The sequence below is a fragment of the Anomaloglossus baeobatrachus genome, chromosome 3, assembly GCF_048569485.1.
Source record: "Anomaloglossus baeobatrachus isolate aAnoBae1 chromosome 3, aAnoBae1.hap1, whole genome shotgun sequence".
Taxonomy (NCBI): domain Eukaryota; kingdom Metazoa; phylum Chordata; class Amphibia; order Anura; family Aromobatidae; genus Anomaloglossus; species Anomaloglossus baeobatrachus.
This window is the reverse complement of record NC_134355.1, coordinates 607570182-607588091: the sequence shown is the minus strand read 5'-3', so window position 1 is coordinate 607588091 and position 17910 is coordinate 607570182. Positions and strand designations below refer to the sequence as shown.

At 42.9% G+C, this 17910-nt stretch overlaps 1 protein-coding gene across 1 annotated transcript in view; it reads left to right on the top strand.

The window, feature by feature from the left end:
* Positions 1 to 17910, top strand: part of EIPR1 (EARP complex and GARP complex interacting protein 1) — a 410026-nt gene that overhangs the window by 283660 nt on the left and 108456 nt on the right. The window lies entirely within an intron of this gene.

Here is a 17910-nt window from a genome sequence, read left to right as displayed (position 1 = left end):
TAATACTGCTAATGTTGAATGTTGCAGGTGACCTCTACTCAACAATACTACCTAAAAACACCAAGTTCCAAATCACAGTGGACATCAGGGATACATCCCGTTTGAACCTCCTTTTTTGATCTGCCTGGATGGAAGATTCCGAGGCCACATTTAAAAATCTTTTATATCCCAGTTTCATACCCAAAGAAGGATCCGTGCTGTCCATAGTATAGCTTAACACCAAAATTGATTTTATATATACAGTACAGACCAAAAGTTTCTTTCTGCGACGCAGAAAAGGTAAACGGATGGACTCTACATGGCTGGTTCCCACCGTGAAGCATAGAGGAGGAGGTGTGGGGGTGCTTTGCTGGTGACACTTTTGGGGATGTATTCAAAATTTAAGGCATACTGAACCAGCATGCCTACCACAGCATCTTGCAGTGGCATGCTATTCTATCCGGTTTGCGTTTAGTTCATCATTTATTTTTCAACTGGATTCATTCACATCATTTATTTTTCAACTGGACAATGACCCCAAACACCCCTCCAGGCTGTGTAAGGGCTATTTGGCTAAGAAGGAGAGTGTTGGGGTGCTACACCAGATGACCTGGCCTCCACAGTCACCAAACCTGAACCCAATCGAGATGGTTTGGGGTGAGCTGGACCGCACACTTTTTTCACACTTTTTTGTAAGTATTTCACTCCACATGATTTCATTCATAGTTTTGATGTCTTCAATGTGAATCTACAATTTTCAGAGTCATGAAAATAAAGAAAACGCTTGGAGTGAGAAGGTGTGTCCAAACGTTTGGTCTGTACTGTGTGTATGTATGTATGTATGTATATATATATATATATATATATATATATATGTATATGGTGTGTGTGTATATATATTTACATAAGTCTAGAAAATATGAGTCAATGTCTGTAAAGGATTTTAAATGAAGAATTTTGAAATATGTACACTAATCATTATTGATTTGATTTATTTTTACCCCTCCTTTCACACTATATATAAAAAAACAGACTACACACAGGATTTGTTAGCAGTCTGTAACCATGAAGACAACCGTGGACGTATACTCTCAATGGCCATCAATTAGACACCTATCTTTTCACAAATAGGGTTTTCCTGTATGTAAATTAGACCCGCAACCCTGGAGTGCAGCATGAAATCTAGTGAGCAAGTTTTCCATGGATCAGTTTGAATGTGAGTCCTAATTAGAACAGGAAAATCTCGTAACTTCAAACAAAACATGGTCAATGGTGACCAACAGTGGGGTGGCATTTGAATATTTCACACTTTCTGGGGTTTTCTTATGGATTGATGGTTCTGACAATAGTGTGATCAAGGTACAACTTCCCGAGGATGTCAACTAAAAGTGTCAGAGGAGGGTCAGGGATTGTACATGTATGAATGGGCCCACATTATGAACCACAATATAACTCCATAGAACTGCCTCCTATGCGCTGACCCATTTTTTGTTTGGTGAAACCGCAGATAGTGATTCTGTCTATCGCTATTTAATTATAACAGTCATGACAGATTGACCTTCCTTATTTATCTTGTTGGTATACACCATTAGGATGATAAGTCGGCAGCCACTCTGTATTGAGTATACCTGCCCTCGTGAGATCTCAGTTGCTAAGCAATCGGAGGCTGGGCAAGTGCTGTTATGGGAGACAGGTTGAATCCTTCTTCACCACATAAGATAGTGGTGGTTTTGTTTCATTGATGGATAATGTTTTTTTCTAAATAATGCTATTAGTGACATTTTACAACTTGACATAATAATCCTGATCACAGGATAAAGATGAGAGGTAATGTCCCTTTTGTTAAGGTGGAGGGTGTCTGCTATATAGGTTTTTAATCAAGCCCTATGGTGAGGTGTATTTGATTTCAAATTAAACATTGAAATACATTTTGGGTTCATGATGGTTGAGAAGTAGGTGGTGGAGTCCATACCGCTATTGTGATGATACAATTAGGGCAGTAAAAACCAGAAGGGGCTGTGTTTATTAAACTGTCTATATGTATACAGGGATTATGTCCAGCTTCATATCGATGAGTGGCTAATTATGGCTGCTTTAGGGAAACTAAGTTGCTGGCTGATTTGATGGATTGGCCGAGTGGAATGCTTGCTATGCTTTCCACAGACCCAGAAGTGAAGGGGCAGTCACATGAATCACATGACCGAGCCCGGTAGGCCGGCTATGTGATCTCCCTGTGAAACTGGGATGTACTGAGCATGCCTGGTGGGTATAAAATGGCGGCGCCCATGGCTACTTGTGCGGCATATGTGAATTGAGAGAGGCTACTGACACAGAGTGGTGAGTGTTTCTTTGGAATTTTGGAAAGACCGGACAGTTCACTTGTTGACTTTGAGGTGATTTATAATGCAGACATTGCAGTCCGGAATGGGCATTTTATTCTTGTGAAGACGGCCACAATGATGATGATAAACATGGCTATTTAAGCTGGCAGATTTCCATGAGCACGGGCTCCCCTGATGATTTCTATGTGGGGATGAAACGCGTAGGGAGTGACCGGAGGCCTGCTGCTAACATTTTTTGAGAGATAAACATGAAGAAGGTTTATCAGTGAATATCCTATCCATGAGAATTTTGAAGCTCGCAAGTCCTTGGTGAGATTGTTCCAACTACTATAACCATAATATTTAAAGAAATGGTACATGTTTAATGGCGGTCGTTTACACCAGTTATCTACACATTAGATAATATTGGAGGTACAGAGTGGAGGGCGGTTCCCTGTACATGTGACCTCTAATATAGTACTGAGGTGACATAATAGTGACCCAGTCTAGATAGTGTTTTCTGCGCTGTACCCAAACCAGGGTCCATTTGAGCTTGGTGACCACTGCTTTGGGTATTCTCATTTTATACTCACGTTTTTATGAGGTTTACTGGTTTTAAATGAGCACCGTTAAAAGTTATATTTTATGTTTAGTGTGCGGTTGCACAATGTCCACACATCTTGCTATTTAAATTTGTCTTTTGGTAGTGTGAGTTGGTATCTTGCTATATAAAAAGGATTTAGAAGTTTGCAGTCAGAGTGATTGCAGACTTTTCGGCAATGACTCGACAACCTCTTCAAAAATATATATTTTGTAGTATTGTCTCTGTAGTGCCATCTATAAGGCAACACCAACCCAAACAGTGCGTTTTTTTCATCAAATATATAGTATTCTAGCACGTTTTGTACTATAACGTGTATTATTATTATTATTTATTATTATAGCGCCATCAATTCCATGGTGCTTTACATGTGAAAGGGGTATACATAATAGGGACAAGTACAATAATCATAAACAATACAAGGCACAGACTGGTACAGGAGGACAGAGAGCCCGCGAGGGCTCACAGTCTACAGGGGATAGGTGAGGATACAGTAGATGAGGGTAGAACTTGTCGTGCGGCGCTATATCAGACTGAGGGTTACGGCAAGTTGTAGGCTTGCCGGAAGAGGTGGGTCTTCAGGTTCCTTTTTGAAGCTTGTCAAGGTAGGCGAGGTGTATGATTTGGTGGCATTCATACTTCATAGGACATTGTATGATAAACAGTCAATCTGCTTTCAAAAAAATATTTCGCAATTTATCACTTAACAAATTGCTAGACGAATTGCCCTTTACCATCATCACATTTGATCAAATATATGGAGCCTCAGTCCAGCATACATTCTGCTATTCCACACCTCTATATGGGGCAAAGATAAAACGTGCTTCATCCAAATATCATGTAGAGGGGCTACAACACTTTCTCACCAGGGTATTCTGGTGGAACAGAATGGTGGACCATGGTCTTCCATTCTAGGAACAGTTGGGATTTTAGAGGTCAGATTTCTACCAATTTATCATTTATATTGTAATTTAACACCTGCAAAGCTCATCAGTACAAATGCTTGTCTTAAGTCTTGAGAAGGAATTCTGGCAAAGTATTAACAGTTCATGATAACTGCAGGAAAGGTGTCAAAACACAAAAACAGAGAAACTATAAGTTAGATGCAACACCAAAGCCTGTATTGAAAGACAGCACAAACATATGTATGCACCCCCCTGTGCTAGAGAAAAGCGTAAAAACATTTTAAGCTTAAACTCAATTTCCCATCGTAGATAATAAAAACAAACTTGCTATAAATGTATTCGAAAAGCTAACACCACGGAGCCTTTACAAAAATATTCTCGCTTCTTCCCTCCTGATCTCCATAAACACTGTAAGTCAGGAACTTCATCTATGGCTTTGTGAATCAGGCTCTCTGCAGGGGCAACAACATTTAGAAACCTGCCATCAGGCCCTGCAGAGTAGTGTCTATATAAAAAACGATATTTCCCGGTATTCTTTAGGCAAAATTCAGCTCCCTACAATGTTCGGCAGTGATTTACTCTCAGAACTATGAGGTAGTAGGCAGTAATGCCGTACACCTACTGTAAGGGTATATTTACACCTACACGTTGGCACTTGGCTTGTGGAGCACAGCACGATAGATGTCTCGTTTCCTTCATGTAGAAAACTGATCGGTGAAAAGAAGTTCACACTTCTTCGTTGCATCAGTATTAGGTAAGGAAAAGTCATTTTTATCACGTAGAGTCCACAATAGGTTTATTTTCTATATCTCCATTCTGTACAACACATTGAGAAACGTGGACTTCTCGCTATGTATTATTAAAATAATATATACAGTATGTGTGCAAAAGTTTTAGGCAAGTGTGGAAAAAACGCTGCAAAGTATGAATGCTTTTAGAAATAAAAGTGTTAATAGTTTTTTTTTATCAATTCCCAAAATGCAAAGTGAATGAACAGAATAAAAATTTAAATCAAATCAATATTTGGTGTGACTGGATCACCTTTTGCCTTCAAATCAGCATCAAAGCATCAATTCTAGGTAAACCTGCACACAACTTTGGAAGGAACTTGGCAGGGAAGATGTTCCAAACATCTTGCAGACCTAACCACAGATCTTCTGTGTATGAGGCTTGTGCAAACCCAAATCCGTCTAATGTAATCGCTCACAGACTCAATTATATTAAGATCAGGGCTCTAAGTGGACCATATCATCTCTTCCAGGAATCTTTGTACTTTTTTATGCTAAAGTTAATTTTATAATGACATTGAGTGCTGTTTTCCTGCTGCAGAATAACTTTGGAGCTAATAAGACACTTCTCTGATGGATATGTATCTGCCTGAAAAGACACTAAGAAATGGGCACTATTTAGGACTGGCTAAGGTTGGCTATGGAAACAGTACAGTATCAGATGAAAGACAAAAGGGTGCTTTACACTCTGCAACATCGCTAACGATGTATTGTCGGGGTCACGGTGTTTGTGACGCACATCCGGCGTCGTTAGCGACATCGCAGTGTGTGACCGCTAGGAGCGACGATCAGCAATCGCAAAAACGTCAAAAATCGTTGATCGTTGACACGTCGCTCCTTTTCATAATATCGTTGGTGGTGCATGCCGCTGGTTGTTCGTCGTTCCTGCGGCAGCACACATCGCTATGTGTGACACCGCAGGAATGACGAACATCTCCTTACCTGCATCCTCCGGCAACAAGGAAGGAGGTGGTCGGGATATTCCGCCTGCTCATCTCAGCCCCTCCGCTTCTATTGAATGGCTGCCGTGTGACGTCGCTGTGACGCCGCACATACCGCCCCCTTAGAAAGGAGGCGGTTCGCCGGCCACAGCGACGTCACAGGGAAGGTAAGTCCGTGTGACGGGCGTAAGCGATGTTGTGCGCCACGGGCAGCGATTTTCCCGTGATGCACAACCGACGGGGGCCGGTACGCTCACTAGCGATATCGATAGCGATATCGCAGCCTGTAAAGTGCCCTATACTGTGGCAACTTCCACCGAAGATCTGCGGTTACTTCTTCAAGATGTTTGGAACAACTTCCCTGCCAAGCTCATCCAAAAGCTGGATGAAATGTTCCCAGAAGAATAGATGCTTTGATGCTATTTGGAAGCAAAGGGCAGTAACACCAAAAATTGATTTTGTTTTAATTTCTCTTTTGTACATTCACTTTGCATTTTGTTAATAAATAGAAATAAACTATTAACACTTCTATTGAGGAAAGTATTGTTATTTTGAAGGACTCCTTGTCCTTCTTTGCACTGAAAATAGTTCTTAATGACATTGGTATGTTTGAGATCGTTCTCCTGCTGCAGAAAAAAATTAGAGCCAATCAGACACCTCCTTGGTGGTATTACATGATATCAATAAGTATCTGACTGTATTTTTGAGCATTGAAAACACCCTTAATCCTATCCAAATAAGCAACTTAATTTTCTCATCGTTACGGCCGCCTTTTAAATTGTTCAAGAAAATGAAGTGTTTCACCCAGGAAATTATTGCAATTACATGTTTTATTATGCACATGTTTATTTCCTTTGTGTGTATTGGAACAACACAAAAAAAAACTGAGAAAAAAGGCTAATTTTAAACAAAATCTCAAAATTTTCCATAATTGTGGGTAAACAACTTTGTTTCAAGCCTATAATACTCATTCAAACCCACCTATGGCAAGTAACAGTTGTGGGCAATATGAAAATCACACCTGAAACCAGATAAAAAGGAGAGAAGTTGACTCAATCTTTGCATAGTGTGTCTGTGTGTGCCACACTAACCATGGAGAACAAAGAGAAGGGAACTTTCTGAGGACTTGAGAACCAAAATTGTTGAAAAATATCAACAATCTCCTCAAGGTTACAAGTCCATTTCCAGAGCTCTTGATGTATCTTTGTCCACCGTGTGCAACATAATCAAGAAGATTACAACTCATGATACTGTAGCTAATCTCCCTGGACATGGACGGCAGAGAAAAATTTATGAAACATTGCAATGCATTATAGTCCGAATGGTGGATAAGCAGCCCCAAACCAGTTCCAAAGAAATTCAAGCTGTCCTGCAGGCTGAAGGTGCATCAGTGTCAGCACAAACTATCCATCGACATTTGAATAAAATGAAACGCTCTGGCAGGACAACAAGAAGGACACCACTTCTGACACCGAGATATAAAAAAGCTAGACAACAGTTTGCCAATATGTACGTGAGTAGTCCAAAATCCTTCTGGGAAAGTGTCTTGCGGACAGATGAGACCAAGATAGAGGTATTTAGCACATTATTCCACTGTTTACCGAAAGTGAATGAGGCCTACAAAGAAAAGAACACCGTACCTACAGTCAAATATGGTGGAGGTTCAAAGATGTTTTGGGGTTTATTTTGCGGCCTCTGGCGCTACGTGACTTGACTGTGTGCAAGGCATCATGAAATCTGAAGGTTGCCATTGATTCTGGGTCACAATGTAGTGCCCAGTGTCAGAAAGCTGGTTTTGCGTCCTAGGTAATGGATCTTCCAGCTAAACAATGACCCAAACATACTTCAAAGAGCCCCCAGGAGTGGATAGAAACAAAGAATTGAAGAATTCTGAAGTGGTAGCAAGGAGTCTGGATCTAAATCCCATTGTCACCTCTGGAGAGATTTTAAAATTGCTGTTGGAAGCAGAAGCCTTCAAATATGAGAGAGCTGGAGCAGTTTGCAAAAGAAGAGTGGTCCAAAATTCCAGTTGAGAGATGCAAGAAGCTTGTTGATGGTTATAGGAAGCGACTGATTGCTGTGATTTTATTCCAAAGGGTGTGCAACCAAATATGAAGTTGAGGGGTCTAACAATTTTCTCCTGCTCGTTTTTGGAGTTGTATGTAAAATTATGTGTAATTTGCCTTTTTTCCTCTTTTTTTGTTGTTCCAATACACACAAAGGAAATAAACGTGTGTAACAAAACATGTGTAATTAGAATAATTTTCAGAGAGAAATACTTAATTTTCTGGAACAAATTCAAAGGTGCCAACACTTTTGTTTATGACAGTATATACTAATATATATACTACAGTTCAAAAGTTTGGGGTTACCCAGACAATTTTTTCTTTTCCATGAAAAATCATACTTTTATTTATCAAATGAGCTGCATAATGAATAGAAAATATAGTCCAGACATTGACTAGGTTAGAAATAATGATTTTTACTTGAAATAATAATTTTCTCCTTCAGACTTTGCTTTCGTCACAGAATGCTCCTTTGCAGCAATTCCGGCTTTGCAGACCTTTGGCATTCTAGCTGTTAATTTGCGGAGGTCATCTGGAGATATTTCACCCCATGCTTCCCCCCTCCCACAAGTTGGATTGGCTTGATGGGCACTTTTTGCGTACCATATGGCCAAGCTGATCCCACAACAGCTCAATAGGGTAAAGATGTGGTGACTGGGCTGGCCACTCCATTACAGATAGATACCAGCTGCCTGCTTCTTCCCTAAATAGTTCATACATAATTTGGAGGTGTGCTTTGGGTCACTGTCCTGTTGTAGGATGAAATTGGCTCCAATCAAACGCTGTCCACAGGGTATGGCATGGTGTTGCAAAATGGAGTGACAGCCTTCCATATTCAAAATCCCCTTTACCTTTTACAAATCTCCCACTTTACCAGCACCAAAGCAACCCCAGACCATCACATTACCTCCACCATGCTTGACAGATGGCATCAGGCATTCTTCCAGCATCTTTTCAGTAGTTCTGCGTCTCACAAACGTTCTTCTGTGTGATCCAAACACCTCAAACTTCGATTTGTCTGTCCATAACACTTTTTTCCACTCTTCCTCTGTCCAATGTCTGTGTTCTTTTGCCCATATTAATCTTTTCCTTTTATTAGCCAGTCTCAGATATGGCTTTTTCTTTGCCATCATCCCGGCCTCTTCACTGTAGACATTGACACTGGCGTTTTGGGGGTACTATTTAATTAAGCTGCCAGTTGAGAACCTGTGAGGGGTCTATTTCTCAAACTAGTGACTCTAATGTACTTGTTTTGTTGCTCAGTTGTGCAGCGGGGCCTCCCACTTCTCTTTCTACTCTGGTTAGAGCCTGTTTGTGCTCTCCTCTGAAGGGAGTGGTACACCATTGTAAGAAATCTTCAGTTTCTTGGCAATTTCTCGCATGGAATATCCTTCATTTCTAAAAACAAGAATAGACTGTCGAGTTTCACATGAAAGTTCTCTTTTTCTGGCAATTTGGAAAGTTTAATGGAACCAACAAATGTAATGGTTCAGATTCTCAACTAGCTCAAAGGAAGGTCAGTTTTATAGCTTCTCTAATCAGCAAAACTGTTTTCAGCTGTGCTAACATATTTGTACAAGGGTTTTCAAGGGAATTCTAAACATCCATTAGCCTTCTAACACAGTTAGCAAACACAATGTACCATTAAAACACTGGAGTGGTGGTTGTTGGAAATGGGCCTTTATACACCTATGTAAATATTGCATTCAAAAGCAGACGTTTGCAGGTAGAATAGTCATTTACCACATTATCAATGTATAGAGTGTATTTCAGCTTAATTTAATGTTGGCTTCATTGAAAAAAAAATGTGCTTTTCTTTCAAAAATAAGGAAATATCTAAGTGACCCTAAACTTTTGAACTGTAGTGTATATACCGTATTTTTCTCTTTATAAGACGAACTTTTGTTCCCCCAAATTTTGTGGAAAAGTAGGGGGTGCGTCTTATAATCCGAATATACGGGAGGTGGGGGCAGATCTGGAGTGGTGCTGGGGGCTGGTGAAAGCTGCAGGAGGCAGCGAGAGATCTCCTGCTCCCGCTCATATATGCACTGCCGCTGTCCATCACCGTGGTGCTGAAACCGCACCGCGGTGATGGGCTAGGGGAGCGGCGCATATTATATCTGGCTGCACCCCCCTTTGATGGCACATGCCCCCCCCCCGTGGTAGATATGGTCCCCATCCTGCTGCCCATAGTAAAATAAAAAACTCTTTACTTCTCTCCTCCAGCGTGTCTCCCCGGTCACCCTGCTGCCGCTGTGATCAGGCACACAAAGCTGATCTCACTCTGCTGTGCCGATCACATGACCGGCACCGAGAACCAGGAAGTGCAGGAGCTCAGCAGCACGGAGGGAGACACGAGGGAGGACAGCACTGGAGAAGTTAAGGAAAGAGTATATGTTACTATGGGCAGCAGCATATGGGCCATATCTAACACAGGGGGAGGTGTGCCATCCATAGGGGGCCATATCTAACACAGGGGGAGGTGTGCCATCCATAGGGGGCCATATCTAACACAGGGGGAGGTGTGCCATCCATAGGGGGCCCCATCTCAAACACAGGGGGAAGTGTGCCATCCATAGGGGGCCATATCAAACACAGGGGGAGGTGTGCCATAAATAGGGGACGTGTTCCATCAATAGGAGACATGTGCCAGAAATAGGGGACGTGTGCCAGCAATAGGGAATGTGTGCCATCAATGGGGGACATGTGGCATCACTGGGGGACGTGTGCTAGCACAAGGAGGCTATATTTAATATAAGGGGGCCATATCCAGATTAAGGGGGCTAATTTTAGGATGGGGGGCTATTAGGGACATATACCCTATATGATTTGTTAGATGGACACTGGCATTATAAGACGGACCCCATTTAACATTAAAAAAAAAATCTCTTTTCCTTCACCAAATTTGGGGGTGCGTCTTATAATCAGGTGCGTTTTATAAAGCGAAAAATACGGTACACATATATTTGATAGATATGCACATATGCAGGACCCCCCCCATACAATGAAGGGCAGGCAAACTGCAGATACTTTAAAGGGAACCTGTCAGGCGCACTATGCACCCTGAACCACGAGCAGTTCCGGGTGCATAGTTCTAATCCCTGTCTAACTGTCCCTGTATACACTAGCATAGATAAAGAGAGCTTTAGAAAATGTATTTTTAAAGATCTTATATCGTATACTAATGAGCGAGGGCAGTAGCCCCAAGGGCATTGCTTCCCTTGCTAGTTGCCCCCATTATCTTGTTAGTACGTCCCTGTGGGCATGCTAACATGCTAATGAATGCGCAGCGTCACAGGAGATCTCACTCCCCTCTCTGCCGCCATTGCTGCTTGATGCTGGACTTTGACTCAGTATGCATGTTCCCAGAGGTTTGGTCATGCGCACTACTTCAGTTTGAAGCCAGGACACGTACACTCGGCTTAATAGTGCGCATGACCCAGACTCTGGGGTCATGCGCACTGAGCTGAAATCCAGCATCAAGCGGCAAAGAGGTGAGTGAGATCATCCTCTGATGCTGCGCATTCATTAGCATGTTAGCACGCCCAGGGATGTACTAACATGCAAATGGGGGTGACTAGCAAGGGAAGCAACGCCCTTGGGGCTATTGCACTCGTTCATTAACATATGAAATAAGATGTTTATAAATACTTTTTCTAAAGATCTCTTTATCTATGCTAGTGTATACAGGGACAGTTAGGCAGGGATTAGCAATATGCACCCAGAACTGCTCGTGGTTCTGTGTGCATATTGCACCTGACAGGTTCCCTTTAAGAACCAGGTCTTCAGTTTGCTCCTCTCTTCTCTGTTTTGCTGCAGTTTCTGGCTTCTGCTGTAAGACCACCCTGTGTTATCTATATGTACACCCTAACCTGGGTACAGAGCCCCTCTCAGCCCTGCTACGCTATGGGGGGGCAGCATGCTGCTGTGTCTAGAGTTAAACTATTCACCCTGCAAATGCCAGGAAACACCATGCTTATTAACCCCTTGCTGGCTCATTAACTGTGATGGAATTACTGGCGATTGCTGCTCAGAAACCTGCCCGCTGGCATGTACTAAAGTGCAGGCAGCTGAACAGCAGTGACAGCTTCTCACTATAATGCCCCTTCACTTTATCCTGTCTTCCTCTTTTATTTTGGAGACAACGCATGGAAGTGATGTTTCCTTCCTGCAGCTGAATGAACCATTCTTCATCTTTTATGCCCCATGATCACCAACTAGTTGGCACCCAGATTGTGTCATCTCAGCAGCATCCTATTGTCTTTTCCTAATGCACTTACTGCTGCTTGCCCGCCTGTTTCTTTGGTTTGACGGATGAACAGTGCTGAAGGAGGGGGTCCCTTTGGGTATATGGGCCCTAGTCATTTGCCCAGTTTGCGCTCCCTTCGATCATCCCTGCAAGGAGTGCGAATTTGCAAGCTCTTTGCATTAGAACCTCCAAGCACAGTTCTGCAGCTGGTCAAATCTGCCCAGGTTCCATCTCTTTGCAGTCGTCCAATGCTGCAGAGGCAAAGTTTCTTCTGCTTGCAGCGTGGGAGAGGACACAAGATGGTTTAGTGGCACAACTATGCTTACTCCCTGAACTGTCAATCTTTAGAAATGCACTGATGTCCTCAAAACAGTAATTTTGGAGGCAGGAGAGCAGTGTCCTTATAAGGATCATAAGACAACCCTTTAAACCCATCCATGACAACCACCAAACATATGTGATGTGTAGCCGCTGCGGGTGGAATTTAGCCTTCCCTGTACATGGCGGCCACTGGGTGTATTTACAAACTACAAAGCTGCTGTCATTCCTTGCCCCTACAACAGGCTAAAAAAACAAAAAAAAACAAACCAAAATTTGTCTAATTCTTGTCATCCTCCTTTAATGGGTAAGGCCAGTATTTCCATGAATTAAGCTTCACCATACATTACATGAAATCATCTCTTTTTTTAAGGATTGCCCCATTGTGAGCATTTGAGATACCGTATATCCTGCAGTCCTCATGATTTCTCCTAACTATTGATGGGCGCACCCGAACTGTGAAGTTCGAGGTCTGTACCGGATACCTAGTGTTAACCAGAAGTCTGTGTTACTCTTCGGTTCGGCCACCTGGATAATGATAGAAGTAAAAAATAAAAAAAAGGGAAAAAGAAAGAAAATAAGGCATAAAGCAGGACTGTTATACTTTCTGACCCCCCCTGCGGCTGTAACACTTCGTCCGGATCCAGTCATTAGCTCTCATACGTATTCACTGCATCTCTCGCCCACCATCAGTCCCCACATCTTTTATTGGTTGCAGACAGATTGCACCCCCACCCTGTGTGACAGGGTCTGTGTTTGGTTGAAATGACCCCCGCTGTCTGCGTCCCTGTAGTGGTGTAAATATTAATACATTTAAAATAATGGCATAGGGTCCCCCCATATTGTGATACCCAACACAGATACAGATAAAGCAGAAGGCTACAGCTGCAGCCCCCAGCTGTGTGTTTATCTCGGTTGTGTATCAAAATAAAAGGGACCCTATGCAGCTTTTTTTTTTTTTTTAAATAATTATTTCAATAAATAATTTGAAAAATGGTGTGCAGTCCCCCCTGTTTTGTTACCCAGCCATGGTAAAGCTGACAGCTAGGGGCTGGTATTCCCAGGCTGGGGAAGCCCATGGTTATTGGCCCCCCAGTCTAAAAATAGCAGCCCGCAACTGCTCAATTGTCTTATCCATTACATGCGACAGTCCGGCACATTACCTGGCTCATCCCAATTGCCCTGGTGCAGTGGCAATCAGGGTAATATAAGGGGTTAATGACAGCTCACAGCTGCCACTAAGCCTTAAGGCCCCGTCACATACAGAGATAAATCTTTGGCAGATCTGTGGTTGCAGTGAAATCATGGACAAATTGTTCCATTTGTACACAGCCACAAACCTGGCACTGATTGTCCACAATTTCACTGCAACCACAGATCTGCCGCAGATTTATCTCTGTGTGTGACAGGGCCTTTACATTAGTAATGAGTTTGGGTCTAAGGGACCCCCAATGACTAATCCTGTAAGTGAAAAGGAATAAACATAAACACTGAAAAAATCCTTTATTTGAAATAAAATACAAAAACCCCACTTTATTTCTCCAATTTATTAACCCCCCCAATCACCCAGGTTCGAGGTGCCATGACAATCCCGGCTCTGCTGCATACTGATGCCGCAGTGCATGGGCACTTTAGAGAACATTACCAGCCACTCCAACTTCAGGCAGACACTGACTTAGCTGCAGCTGTGAGCAGTGACTTCAGTGAGTTTTCCTGTGGTCACAGCTGGAGGTTTCCACTGTACCCCACCTGTGAATGTAGGTGAACTCTGTTTGCGATTACAGAGGTCAGACATTTCATGTAGTTCTTAACCAAGTTTGCACACACTGCAGCAGTGATTTTGGCCCACTCACTCATACAGATCTTTTATGTTTCGAGGCTATTGCTGGGCAACATTGAGTTTCATCTCACTCCAAAGATTTCCTATTGGGTTCAGGTCTGAAGATTGGATAGGTCACTCAAGGATCTTGAAATGCTTCATACACGCCTTAGTTGCCCTGGCTTTGTGTGTCGGGTCATTGTCATGCTCTAAAACCCAGCCACGACCCATCTTTAATGCTCTTACTGAGGGAAGGATGTTGTTGGCCAAAATCTTGCTATATATATGACCCAATCCATCTTCCCTAAAGCACCCCAAAAGTATGATGTTTCCACCCCCAAGGCTTCATGGTTCGGACGGTGTTCTTCAGGTAGTGCTTATCCTTCCTTATAATCCAAAAACGGCAAGTGGAATGGATACCAAAAAGTTCTATTTTGGTCTTATCTGACCACATGATCTTCTCCCATGCCTCCTCTGGATCATCCAAATGGTCATTGGGGAACTTCAAACAGGCCTGGACATGTGCTAGCATGAGCATGGGGACCTTGCAGGCCCTGCAGGATTCTAATCCATAACGGCGTAGTGTGTTACTAACTGTAATCTTTGAGATTGTGGCACCAGGTCCTCCCGTGTAGTTCTGTACTGATTTCTAACCTTTCTCAAAATCATCCTTTCCCCATGAGGTGAGATATTGCATAGAGCCTCAGACCTATTAAGATTGACAGTCACCTTGTTTTTCTTCCATTTTTTAATGATTGTGCCAAGAGTTGTTGCCTTCTCACCAAGCTACTTGCTTATTGTCCTGTATCTTATCCCAGCCTTCTGCAGTTCTACAATTTTATCACTGGTATCCTTAAACAGCTCTTTGGTCTTGGCCATGATGGAGAGGTTCAAGTGTGATTGATTGTATGGACATATGACTTTTATACAGGTAATGGGTTCAAATGGGCAATTAATACAAGTAATGAGTGCAGAGTAGGAGAACTTTTTAAAGAAAAAATAACAGGTCTGTGAGATTCATAATTCTTGCTGTTTGGTAGGTGATCAAATACTTATTTCATGCAATAAAATGCAAATTAATTATATAAAAATCATACAATGGGATTTTCTGGATTTTTGGGGGGATTCTGTCCGTTACAGTTGTAGTGTACCCATAATAAATTTACAGACCTTTCAATTCTTTGTAGATGGGAAAATATGCAAAATTGGCAGTGTATTAAATACTTATTTTCCTCACTGTATGTGATAATTTTTTTAGCCTACTGAATCAGTAGGGTGCTTTACACGCTGCAAAATCACTAACGATATATCGTCGGGGTCACGTCGTTAGTTACACACATCCGGCACCGTTAGCGACATCGCAGCATGTGACACCAAGGAGCGACTATCAACGATCGCAAAAACGGCAAAAATCGTTGATCGTTGACACGTCGCTCCTTTTCATAATATCGTTGGTGGTGCATGTTGCTGGTTGTTCGTCGTTCAAGCGGCGTCACACATCGCTATGTGTGACGCCGCAGGAACGACGAACATCTCCTTACCTGCGTCCACCGGCAATGAGGAAGGAAGGAGGTGGGCGGCATGTTCCGGCCGCTCATCTCCGCCCCTCCTCTGCTATTGGGCGGTCGCTTAGTGACGCTGCAGTGACGTCGCTATGACGCCGAACGCACCTCCCTCTTGAAGTAGGGATTGTTCGGCGGTCACAGCGACGTCTCTGAAAAGGTATGTGCGTGTGATGCTGCCGTAGCGATAATGTTCGCTACGGCAGCGATTACCAAATGTCGCACGAACGACGGTGGTGGGTGCTATCGCGCATGACATCGCTAGCGATCTCTAGCGATGTTGCTGCGTGTAAAGCACCCTTCAGACTGTGCTCGCATCTGTTGAGGACCTTTGTTGCATATTCAGGATACAGCAGGGTTTTTTTCCATCAAAATGACAGACATCTTGGTGCACAATGTTGCATCAGTCACCGCTCATGGCCATTGTGCAAGGGATCTGGCGTTATGTCGAGGTTTCCTTTTATAATGGAAACCTTGATCTAGATGTGAACACAGCCTTAGCACATCTATCGTAGAAGCTTTCGTTTTGAGTGCCGGCTGCCTCGATGATATCCGTAGTCTTCGGATGGATCTGCGGTTATTATCTGGGGCGTATAAATACTCATGAGGATCCAGCTCATCAACTCATTTGGAACCAATTATGTAAACACTTCTTTAAAGGCTTCCTTAACACGTGTAAACAGTAAATCTTACAGAAAGCATTGCTCTCATTTATTTTCCCAGAGCTTCTGGTTTGTGGAGGAAAAACAAAATCTCACACTTCAAGCACTGATGATCTTGACACCGCAACATACCGTAATTCACTGTTCATCCAAGTCAGCTTCTTGTTAAGCACATTTGCTATTGTTGTTGCTTTTATTACCTACTGGTGATACGCAATGATAATGTGCCAGGTTCATAGTATTGTCAATTTTCCTTTTTCCCTTTTTTGTGTCAAATTTACAATGGGTAAAAAAAAAACACGAAAAGAATTTCCCCCAAAATAAAAAAAAAAGTAAAAGTAAGGCGATTTATTAGAAAATAAATAACCAAATCCTTGTCAGGCAAGCATCTGTCACAAATTTCCGAACAAGCCAGCATGGTGGCCGTCGGTGCGAACACATAATACAAGAAGGCTCATGTCTGAGAAGCTCTAACCCATCTCCTCCCGGACACATTTACAGCTCAGACGTCTAGTAATGAAGAGGGTGGGCAGTGTCAGAGCAAGTTGCATTTAATTAAGGCACAATGAATGCACTGGAAGCTAAATCCATTTAAACTAATGTCACATTATGTCAATTTACTTGATGAGGCATGGCAATCCTTCTTCGTAATGGCAGGTTGCAATGCTGCTTTGTATTATTAATGATAGACTGCAAATCATCGCTGTTCCGTATGGGGAGGGGGGGAAAAAAAGGTTCTGGCTGGCGCTGTACGCTGAGGGAGAGGAGTTCAAACATGTAGACACGCGTGCCTGGTTTTGAAGGAAAGCATATTTGTGCCTCGTAGATTGTTCAAGAACAGTTCATCCTTGTGAAAACATTACCCGGGTAACTCTGCCAAGATCACTGAATGCATGGGTTATCTGCCGGATGAGATTTGTGTCCATAAATCACTGTGACGAGCTCTTTTTTTTTTTTTGTGTGTGTGCTCTCTCCCATCGGCTTTTAATTTGTTTCTACCCACACCGACTTTTTATGTCCCACTTTATACCTCAGCACAGTCCAAGCATTGGGATTTTTTAATTCTAGTGTTTTTGGACAAAAATTTAAGTGCCGTGTCCACCTTTCTAGCTAGATTTTTCTTACTCTAGTGCCTGTAAGAGATAAAAAGAATGAAGAATGGTTGCAAATATTAATTGGTAGATTGGAAAAGAGCAGCGGAGAGATAAAAGTGAATTTAAGGCCGAAGCCACACGGCGAGAAAAACTGTGCGAGTGGAGTGCGATAAAACATCACATTCCACTCGGACCAATTTTAACCTGTGTGTCAGCGCACATGAGCGATTATTTTCTCAGCCCTAATCGGACCGAGAAAAGCATGTTGCGATTGTAGTGCGAGACTCTTTTTCTCGCACCCATTCAAGTGTATGGGGCGAGAGAAAATCGCACTGCACTCACGGTACATTGGTGTACCGCGAGTGCAGTGCAAGAATGGCAATAGCCGGCTATGGAGGAGAGAGGGAGATAAATCCCTCCCTCCCCTCCGCAACATCGGCCCGCCCCTCCTCAGAGCCGCCCCGCTTCCCACAGCTGAGGTCTGCTCGCACAGTCGGACCTTAGTCGCAGGGACACTCGCATGACACTCGGCTCCCGCTGTACTGCCAGCAGGAGCCAAGTGTCATGCGAGGATCGCACTAGTGACCCGTGTGGCCCCGGCCTAA